Source organism: Condylura cristata, unplaced genomic scaffold (assembly GCF_000260355.1).
Source record: "Condylura cristata isolate star-nosed mole 26May11 unplaced genomic scaffold, ConCri1.0 scaffold00016, whole genome shotgun sequence".
Lineage (NCBI taxonomy): Eukaryota > Metazoa > Chordata > Mammalia > Eulipotyphla > Talpidae > Condylura > Condylura cristata.
Genome location: NW_004567117.1, coordinates 32,555,527 through 32,566,871, shown reverse-complemented (window position 1 = coordinate 32,566,871; position 11,345 = coordinate 32,555,527). Strand labels below are relative to the sequence as shown.

General features: G+C 38.3%; 1 protein-coding gene across 3 annotated transcripts in view; it reads right to left on the bottom strand.

The window, feature by feature from the left end:
* SMAD4 (SMAD family member 4) overlaps positions 1-10,891 on the bottom strand; it is a 48,140-nt gene extending 37,249 nt beyond the window's left edge. For 2 of the 3 annotated variants that reach the window (XR_001145509.1, XM_004683909.2), the window contains exon 1: positions 10,503-10,891. The gene's annotated coding sequence lies outside the window, so the exon portion shown is untranslated. Of the gene's footprint in view, positions 1-9,731; positions 9,805-10,502 lie in introns of those variants that run through there. The other variant, XM_012725907.1, reaches the window with a different exon arrangement.
* Between the last annotated feature and the right edge of the window lie 454 nt (positions 10,892-11,345).

The following is an 11,345-nucleotide window of genomic DNA, read 5'->3' as shown; positions in this document are numbered from 1 at the left end:
GGGGATTACAATCGAGATGGAAAAAAAAATGTGCAAAATGATGTAAAAATAAACTTTGTAATAAATAAATAAATAAATCTTAAAAAAAAAAAAATCATGTTCTAGGCCCTCCCTGGTGACGCAGCGGGTTAAAGCACAGCACTGAGAAGCTAATGCCATTTCAGCATAGTTCAATCCCTGCCTGCCCCAGAGGTGACCCACATGGTGTAGCAGACCTCTCCTGACCCGCCCGCTGCTCCCCTCAGCAGTTACTAGCCTGTTCTGGTTCCTACTCTGCCTCTAGTGAGCCCTCTCACCGCCCCTGCATCTCTGGCCTGTACCCCAACTCTCTATGCATAAATAAATAAATCTTTTTAAAAATCATGTTCTAATTAAAGCTCTAGCACAGTAACTGGGCAAGTTAACATCTTTGATTCCCTCATGTATAAAATGGGTAACAGCTGCCTTGTCAACTTTACAAACTTAGTGTGGTAACCAAATGCAAATGCAAATGCAACAGTTATGTAAAGGTGATGCAAAAACCATAAATTGACTAATTTCATCACCACTACATCTACTATGTACAAAGTATTAGATACAAAAACAAGTAGTACACAATCAAAGTGGTTCTCAATGCTATCAGAGCATATCCTATTTTGTAACAATTTATATTAAATACCCTGAAACAACTGAAACAATCTTCCAACTTACCTATAAACTTAAAAAAAATGTAATGCCCTGATTATAATATAAAAACTTAATAAAATGTGGGTTCCAATAAAAGTACGCAGCACATCAAATTTAGGAAGTATAATCAAGACACTAGATGCTTGTACTCATAGGCAGAATCATATTAATATGACTAAATTCAGACCTTCCAAGGCAGGTGTGTTGTTTGGAACTCAAAAGAACATGATGGCAAAATGGTGAACATCTGATAAAATTTCAGACATAACTTTAATTAAGAAACTGAATTAGGGCCCTCCCTGATGGCACAGCGGGTTAAAGCACAACAACTGAGAAGCTAGAGCCACTTCCGCATAAGTTGATTCCCGCCTGCCCCGGAGGTGACCACATGGTGTGGCAGACCTCTCCTGGCCCGCCCGCTGCTCCCTCAGCAGTGTACTTCGTAGATCTGCCTGTTCTGAGCCCCACTCTGTCTCTGGTGAAGCCTCTCGCTGCCCCTGAGCTTCTAGCCTGTATCCCAGTTCTGTATGCACAAATAAATAAATCTAAAAAAAAAAAGAAAAAGAAACTGAATTAGGCCCTCCCTGGTAGGGCAGCGGGCTAAAGCACAGCCCTGAGAAGCTAAAGCCACTTCTACATGAGTTCGATCCCCACCTGCCCAGGAGGTGACCACATGGTGCGGCAGACTTCTGACCCGCCCGCTGCTCCCCTCAGCAGTGTACTTCGTCGATCTGCCTGTTCTGCTCCCTACTCTGTCTCTGGTGAATCCTCTCACCCCAGTACGATGGCCTTCACCCCAGCTCTGTATGCAAATAAATAAATCTTAAAAAAAAAAAAAAAAAAGACTGAATTAAGGGCCTCCCTGGTGGCCAGAGGTTAAGCTCAGGGCTATCACCATAAATGCCTGAGTTCCCAGCAAGGGAGCTAACCCACACATGGTGCAGCAGACCTGTCCTGTCTGGACTGCTGCTCACCTTAGTAGTGTATACTTCAGTCAATCTGTTTGCTCTGCTCCCCACTCTTATCTCTGGTGAATCCTCTCACGGCTGCCCTACACCCCTCTCAGTTCTGCTATATAAAAATAATTATTTTTTAAAAGGAAAGAAAGAAACTGATTGCTGAAAAATTGAGTCTATATTACAACAGAACTAGATTCTGGGCTAATTACATGTTTTCCTTCTACATGAAGTTCTGGGGAATTTGAAGGTGTGTGGGATGTAAAATGGCATGAGTCCCTCACATTGAAGATGGCATCCCTGGGATCCCATTAGCCACTAATTTCCACAGTATCCTTTAAAAAGCAGTACTTATTCCACAGAATCACTGATCTGGAAGAGCAAACCTATTATTACTTAAGATGCTACCAAGTTGGTAGGTAATACCATCTTGGGTCCTGTGGGGTCCTACAGAGCAGGACGTTGAAAGTATGGCTGGAAGGCTGTGGTCCAAGGTCACTTTTGCTGGCTACAAGTGGGGTCTCCAAGACCAGGGAAGCATACAGCTCTTCTTAAGATTAAAGGTGCTGAGTCCTCCTTGGTGGTGCAGCGGGTTGGAGTGCTGCACCACAAAGCTAAGTCAAGCTGTGGCCACTTTTAGTGCAAGTTGGATCCCCGCCCTAGAGGAGATCCACATGGTTGGGCAGATCTTTCCTGAGCCGCCCGCTGCTCCCCTCAGCAGTGTACTTCGTTGATCTACCTGTTCTGCTCCCCACTCTGTCTCTGGTGAATCCTCTCATTGCCCCTGCACCTCTAGCCTGTACTCCAGTTCTGGGTATAAAAATAAATAAAATCTAAAAAAAAAAAAAAAATCGAAGGTGTTTATGCTCAAGATGAAACTGAATCCTCTTTGGGCAAGAGATGTGCTTATATGTACAAAACAGTGACTTCTGGTGTCAACCCTAATCAAACTATAGTAATCTGGGAAAAGGAACTCATCCCAATGGTAACAGTGGCATGGTGTTGCATGGTTCATGCAGAATTCCAAAGCAACCTTTCAGCTAAAGTCATAGGACATAGAATTCACATGATGCTGTGTCCGTCAAGGATTTAAATTTACCAAAAAGCTGACAAGTAAGAGTGGTTTTGTCTTGTGATTAAAAAAACAAACAAAAAAAGGTATTAAAGTGACTAAAGTGACTTAGGACTACAAGTGAGAAAGTATAGAAAGCCAACAGGTAAGCTAAATCTTAACATGATGTGTAAATCAAGTTAGACTGTTATGTTGCAAGGACAACCATCCCCCTAAGTATCAGTCGCTTAAAAGTTTATTTCTTGCTTACGTTATATGTCCATTACAAACAAAATGGGCACACTTTCACTGTTATGTCACAGAGATTATGATAACAAAGGCTCCATAACGCATACACCCTTAAAAGAAGGGAGGTAGGATAGGACACACATACACTGTCCTTTATAGGCTGACTATCACTTCTGCTCTCATCCGATTGACCAAAATCATATGGCCATGGCAGTGTTCTGGATTAAGACAACTGTGGCCCCAGGGGCATTGTCAATGTCCAGAGACATTTCTGATTGTCACATGGGTATGAGGAGGTGGAAAGAACACTACTGGGAATCTAGTGGGTAAGGGCCACGGCTGCCACCAAATAATCTGCAAGACACAGGACAGACCCCCACAACAAAAATTTATGTAGCAAAATGTCAATGGTGCTAAGGCTGAGAAACCCTGGGTCAATGCTTAATTTCAATTGGGGACAGAGACAGAAGTGCAACAATGCCATGTACCAGAGCAGAGTCATCATAGTATTGGTGGAATAGTACTAATGACTACCAGATGTAGTAACAATTTTCCAGGTGTAGAAGCATTACAGGAAAAAGCAATGGAATAGGAGTGCAAAGGCATACAAGTGCAATGTTTTATCTAGTGTCAGTTCATAGGAAAGAAGAGGAGAAATTAACAGCATTACATGTTTACTAGAAAGAAAACTACAGTGAGAGCATCAAAGAAAAGCACCAGGGAAGACAAAAGAAATGGAGATGATAAGGGTCTCGATTATGGAAATGAAGAGTGAACCAAAAAGATATTTCTAGGCAAAACAGCCTGGACGTTTTTTTGTTTGTTTTTTTTTTAACAGCTGGATTTTTTTAAACCAATTAAATATGTGTAGTGAAAAAAGACAATCGAAATATGGCACATTTCCCACACAGGAATGTAAATGCTGAAGAGTATATTAAAGATTTAAAAGTAAGTAACAACTTCAATTTTATTTAAATTTGAGTTTGAAGAATATAATAGATAAGTCAGGTCTATGTGAAAGTCTTTGACAGAAGAAGTAGATGAGATCATTTAATTGAACAAACCATCCCATAGTAATGGGATTAATGAGGACGCAGAAATCAGCAAAAAGGACAGCAGTTTGTTCTATTGTTCTACTGTGTATTTTGTCTCTAGCCTTGCTATTAATCACAAGCTAACACCTGATGCTGACCACAGATCTAAAAGTGTATCTATTAACTATCAAAACCAGATAACCACTGGTTAAGTTTCTCTCTCTTGAGAGGTTTTCACAGAAATTCAAAGTTTAGTTAATGAATACATAATTTTTTATGTCTGTTTACTTTTGACACATAAATATACTTCCTAGAAGCTATATATCTTTTGATCAATAAAGTACCTATTATGGGAATACTTGAGAAACATACTTAAGCTTAAAGTAAAAAGAATCTAGTCTTGTGAAATATCACTAGGAAGAAATCCTAAGTATAACTTATAAGCAGGGCGATAGAGTGTGTGTGTGAAAGGTGTGCAGGCTTAGTTCAACTGCCTACAGCACAAGTTACAGTCTAGATTCTAAACAGAGGGACATCTGAAAGGTGAGATTTGCCCTACTGTGGGCAGGTGGAAGAACCTTTAAGAGCATAAAAGATCAGGTGTACAGATATTAATAATACAAACATCTGAGATGGAAGCAAAGAAACATACTATGGCTGCAATTTAATCAAAGCAAGGAAAAGAATGCTTTTGTGATAATGTTTACAATGTACTATGTGACAAATTTAGCAATAAACTACCAGCTTCACCTTAAGTAATCTTGTTTAAAAAGTAGTTAACATTTTTCTGGATTAATAGAGTTTGAAGAAGAATCAATAAAGTCCTCTAATTCACAGCTGGTTTTGGTCTGCCAGCATTATTCCCCCTTCTGTAACATTACTTTGATTCTAAAATGAGAATCTCTCCACCTGGGAAGGTAAACAACTCCCAGCCTAACTAGCCATACTAGCTGCTTCAAAGACAAGCAAGAGCCTAAGTCAAGTCTATGACACAGCTCCAGGACTTCTGTTGGAACCAAAGAGGAAAAAAACTTCCCTGAGTAACTTGAAGCTGAGATTAGTTGAGCTACCTGAGACTAAAAGTAACGAAGGAAAGCAAAAATCAAGAGGGTAGAGATGACAAAAGCTGTAATTCCAAACCCAACATTGTGAAGTCAGCTTTACAGCCAGACCAAGTCAAGGTTTTGTAACATAGTTTACCACTACATGTTTACTTGTATGTAATAACCGAACAAAAACCGAATTAATTTATCAGAAATAGCAGGGATAGAATATAAACCACATAAACAATGCAACCAATCAGTATCCCATCCAAAATATAATAACATGACACATTAATCTAATTAATAACACACATAACTAGTTATTTTGAAATAGCCTGTTAAGGTCTCTGGCCGCAAATCTCCTACTTACACTCTTAAATACTGAGAATTCTAAATAGTGCCTGGATATGTTAGTGATAACTATTGACATTGAATAAATTATAAATTAAAACGAAAAATGTTTAGCTATTATATTCCTTTAAAATAATATACCCACTTGTGTTAATATAAATGTTGACAAAAACAACTTCATCTATAACAAAGAAGTATCACAACACTGTTTCCATTTCTGCAAATGTCTTCAATGCCTAACAGAAAAGAGCTGGATTCTCATATCTGCTTCTGTATTCAGTATGTTGTTATACATTATTCTGAATAAAGTATATGAAGAAATGTGCCTCACACAGATAAGCAATATGAAAAGGAGTGTTTTAATAGCTTTCTTAGATAACAGTATATATTCATCTTTTATTCAACACCAAAACTCAACAAATGGCAATTCTTAAAAGGTTAATTACAATCTGAAATCTGAAACCACATCAATAAACTTTTTGGTTCTGTATTTATAAAAGTCCACTGATCTGTATTATATTTGAGTGGATCTCCCATCCAAGATATAATAACATGACACATTAATCATCTGAAAAAATAATGGTTCAATGACTTATACAGATCTTGCAAATGCTAATAATTCCTTTATATTTTGTAGATATGTATTTATAAATATATAATATGAAAATATATAGTATTTAGTAACATAAGACACAAAAACGTATGAACATAAAATACATAACAAATATTTGTATCTGCAGTGGGCAAATGTCAGCACAATTATAGGGCAAATAGTGTCTAAATTTTACTATGAAAATAATTCTGATCCTGAGATTTAAGAGAGCAATCCTACTTTATGAGCCCTATTAGGATTCAAATTTAATCAAACTGTTTAGAGAACCAGAAAATAAGTGGGAAAATGTAAAAATGCCCAGATAGTCAATAACTTTAAATAATTATTTTTCAATTGAGAAAAAAATAATTTTGATTTTATGAACATCCTAAAAGAAAAGACTTATGGGGACTCCCAAGAATCTGTGTTTGGTCAACACTTTTAAAAGAATGGAAACTAAGGTGAATTTTAGTAACTGGTAACTGGAAAACAGATTTCTTGAAATCTTTTAAATGAAGGCAACTATCAAGTCATCTATGCTTATTCTTTCCAAAGGGAATGTATCAGAATCTCCTGCTATCAAGAGTGAGTCCTAGCTTTAAAAAGCTTTAAAAGGCAGAGTCCAAGGCAGTTTTACAAAGTACTGACCTCATCTGCATGCTTCCCCTTACAGATTACCAAGAAGACAGTAAAACAAACTGCAATATCATGAAAATATACAATTTATTAAACTAATTGCATATAAGTCAGCTTACTGATATAGCTTACACTTTATAACAGATTACTATTAGCCAGCTGCTTTAACATCTGTACATATTAAAAGGTTGCATTCAACTAAATTTAGTGGGAGATATCTGGGACAAAGATGTATTTAATATGTTTATGCATTATGATTCCTGGCTTATCTTACCCCACCAACTATATAGTATGTCTGGTCATTCTTTTACCAGGTGGTTCAACTATTTGAATCTATTGTTATCAAATGCTCTAGAATCCACCAGTGAATATAACTGATAAAAACACAGTTTGACATTAGATATACATTTTGACTTGAAAGGACAAAAAATTCCTAAGGTTTGAAATCTAAATATGCAAATTAGGGTTTGACAGAGCACAATGACTTCAAAGTAAAGCCTACTCTGTATTAAAACAAATGAAGAAATAAGGATGAGAATGCTTAAATAGACAATCTTTAAAATCAAAAGGTACTTTTATTATAGTTTCCATGCATCCTCCTCTCCATTCCCATTCTGAATTGGGGTGGCATTGAGGCATGAGGACTGGACAAAGAATATTTTGTTTGTTTGTTTTAATAGCTCTTCCAGAGACAGAGATACCACTACTTTTAGATCAGCATGCAAGAACTATTACATTACAGGTGTTATAAGTGGAGGACTGATGGCATCACCTACATAGTATCTAGAGAACTGCTAACTAGCTGGACTTAGGGAGCCACAATCTCACTCATTGTGTAAATTAACATCTGACAGCAAAAGCTAACTCAATGAAACTTGCCTCTCAGGAATCAAAGAAGGGAACAGTTTACTAGTAGCTAAGAAATGGTATGGTGTCCAAACAGATTAACTTTCTCATAAGACCAAATTCCATGTAAGTGTAGATGCAATTTTGGCACCTACGCAAAGTCAGTCTCTTCAAGTAATCGTTTTACAGTACTTTAAAAGGTCAATTTCTTATTTAGAATGGTGATGATATACCAACATATCACTGGATATACAGCTGCCCCAAATTTTCTACCAGACAGTTCAAATGAATTTAAAATGAAGGAAGGAGAAGAAAAAGAGGATAGAAAAGGGACAAGGGGGAGAGTGAACAGACGCTGAAGCAAAACAAATGTAGCAACAGCTTCATAGGACCCATCAAATTAGACATAAGTTACATTGTACATCTGTATATGGCCACAGCAAATAAAAGGCAAAGCTGACACGAGCAAACAGTTCCAAAGTAAAAAAAGACCTGAGCAGCTCTACCACTTAAGAAACCGCTAATGTGGCTGCGAATCAGAACAAGTAAACCACAGTTGGAGGGGGAGGGAGTGGTTAATCTTAAGAATTTTGTAAAGCTCCTAGAGAGATCTCAAAGTGCAGCTTCAGTTGAGAATCACTGCCTTTAACTTGGACGCAAAAAAAGCAATAAAAGATGATCCCCCAAAGTTAGACTTCCAAATTGCAAAAAAAAAACAAAAACAAAAAACTCATTAAAATGAAAAAATGAGGTGCAGACCTTGCACTTAAAGGTATTCATAATTATCACCAACTTTAAACTGATTAAGGTGTAATTTTATAATCAGTCTCTGGTAGCAACCTAGCTGACCTATCATATAATCTGCAGTTCCAAATAATCAAGACTTACATTTACTAGATTCTGACCATCATCTTAGTTTTATATAGGTAAGCACTACCTTAGAGTTTTATCCTCTCTCATGGTTAAAATGTTTTCCCAGATGCCAATCACACCACATAATAGTGTCAAGATGACACAACCTAAAATACCTTGTTCCTGAGAAACTGGAATTCTGCCACATTTTCCATCACCAAAATTACACATTTCATAATGAGAAAAAAAAATCCAAAAGTTCTAACTATGACTCATGATCAAGCATATGTTTTGGTATACTATGAATCAGACAATATCACACTGAAAGTGGCTCAACTGAATGTTATCCAGACAGATTCATAGATGCTCTGAATTTTTCATTTTAAAATAATTAAAATTGTATAAATTGTTGAGCAAAAAGCTCAATATTTGATAATTTAACAAAACTGTACTAATTCTGGTATGTTACTCTAACTGCTTTAACTCAATGTAGAAAATAGTGATCTCAATGAAACTGTGTTAGTCAGGAACTTAAGTTTTATACATTAAGCATCATCTAAGAAGTCACCTTTACTCATCACTTAAACAAAAGAAAAAACAATTCTACACATAACTAAACTACAAGAAGAAAGTAAGTATGCACAATTAAAACCACTAAAATGGCTGGTATGTTTAAAGAACCATACCCTCTTAAATGATTGAATGATAAATGATAAAAGTTAGGCATGTACTAGAGATGAGCAAATAGAGGTGCAGTACCTTAAAATATAATGTAAGAAAAATGATTATGTTCTAATCAAAACAGGCAAAGGAGACAAAACACAAATCTTCAATGGAAAGAATGAGGCAGATCACAGAGGGTTAAGCGCTCAAGCAGAGGCCTCCGCAACTCACAGCTCAATTAGAATAGTGTCTAATGATGTTACTATAACACTGCTCAATCAGATAAAAACAGTTTCCTAGTTGGAGAGCCGTGACTGGGCAGCATATATTAGTTTAATACTTGCTCTTTAATTTGAGGGGAGGAATTCTGAAGAATACAGAAAAATAGAATACAAACATAAAAACAACTAAATTAAAACGTAGCTTTAGTGAAGCATAGTTTTTAGAAATTAGATGTGTTGCTTCCTAATATAAGCAGAAATGCTAGAAACAGCACAGTCATCAGAAAATGGATCCATACGAGTTACTCAGAAAAACTTCAAAGTTTCTCAACACAATCTTCATTCCACAGTTTTCCCCCTAAACTCAAGATTTACAATGAAAAGTTAGCTAACAGAAAAATTTCTCCTTAGGCACTGCCTTAAAGTAGTCTCACCTAAAAACCTGAAAAGTAAATAGTCTCACCCAAAAACCTGAAAAGCCACTTCTATTAACATACTCACAAAATCAATTTTTTTCTAGAGAAGTTTTTAGTTTTAATTCCAACAATTTAAACCTACACAATCCACTCACCTAAAGATACTCCAAATCTAAAACGCTTGGGCCTGTCTGCATTATTATCTGTAACAAACATACTCAAGAAAACAAAAGTATGACGTTATAGGAGAACAATTAATGAGAAGCTGTACTTTAAAATATTAACTATAGCAACCATTTACAACTTGAGATGCCAAGTGCTAACCATATCGGAATCTTCCAATACAGACAATACATTCAGAACTCCGTGTGTTGGATTTCAGCTGGCATCAATTTCATCTCAGCACAACAAATCAAAGGCACTTGTGAAACGTGCAATAAAATTATTCAAATGCAACGTTCTAAATCTAATTACTTCACGAAGAATGCATTTTTGAACTTTCTATTAGAAAGCCTAAGCTGTTCCTGCCAGGAAAAGTGTACCAAATCTACTAGCTTTATAAACATTCGAATAATCAAGCTGCCACTGAGACTAAAAGGATGTTAATTCTGGCAAAGTCAAAGGCTGTTAACAAGTACCAGCCAAGACTCCAAGCGTTAGAAAATCAATTCAAACTAATTAAAAGATGCCCCCATTATATTTCTTATTCCTAAAAAAGAAAGAAAGAAAGAAAACTGGTAGTTTCACTTTAAACTACAATGCAAACGCTGAAATAAGTTTTTTAAAAGAATTTAAAAATAAAGTAGTTGAAAATGTGTTCGTGGCTTTTAATCAGTGGGATTTTCATGAGGAAAATAGTAATTACTCTTCAATAAGGTTTTTATTAAATCTATATCCGAGAGGAAAAATACTTCAAGTTAACACACCCATTCTTTGAAAATCTCGCCTGCGAAATCTTAACAGCAATCTGGGACATGCGATGGAGCCACCGCCCTCCACCATACATCAATTTTACTCTCGGTACTTGTAGTCCCAGCGACGCGACAAATTAGGTCTTTCCCTTCTATGAGAGCCGAAGGCTGGGGGCGCAGGGAGCCAGGTAAATCCCAAGGTTTCGATCACACCGCCATCACTCGCATTACTCAAAAAGTCAACAAATCAAAGCCAGAAACATAAGCCGGAATACACAACCAGGAAGAAAACAAAGAGAAAACAAAAATTTGCTTGCGAAAAGAAATTGGGGCGAAGCTTCCACAACTTTCGCCGAGACCAGATGCAACGCCCTGGAGGAGACCGCGCGCGCGGCCGGGGCGGACAGCTGAACTCCTCCAGAACAACAAAGAGGAGTGGCGGCGCGGCAGGAGTCCCCATCCGAGCTGGACTAGACTCTGCGGCAAACAGCGAGGGGTGCTCGGGGTGGGGGCGCGGACCCCGCAGTCGGGGGATGCCAGGCGCCGCCGTCAGCCCCGGAACGCGCAGGAGCCGCCGGCCCGGTCGGGCGACGCCGCCGAACCGGCCTCTGTGCAGGACCACGTGGCCGGCCTGTCGCGGGGAGCGGAGCCGCCGGCCCGGTCGGGAGACGCCGCCGAACCGGCCTCTGTGCAGGACCACGTGGACACGACTTCGGGGGGTGTGGACGGCCACGACTGGCCGGCGACCCTTGTTTCCCGGTGCCAGACAGACCCTCTGCTGCTTCCTGAGCAGCGCTGCGGAGCAGGAGCCCGGGCTTGCCGTCGGATTCGGGGCGGATTCGGGGGCGGATTCGGGGG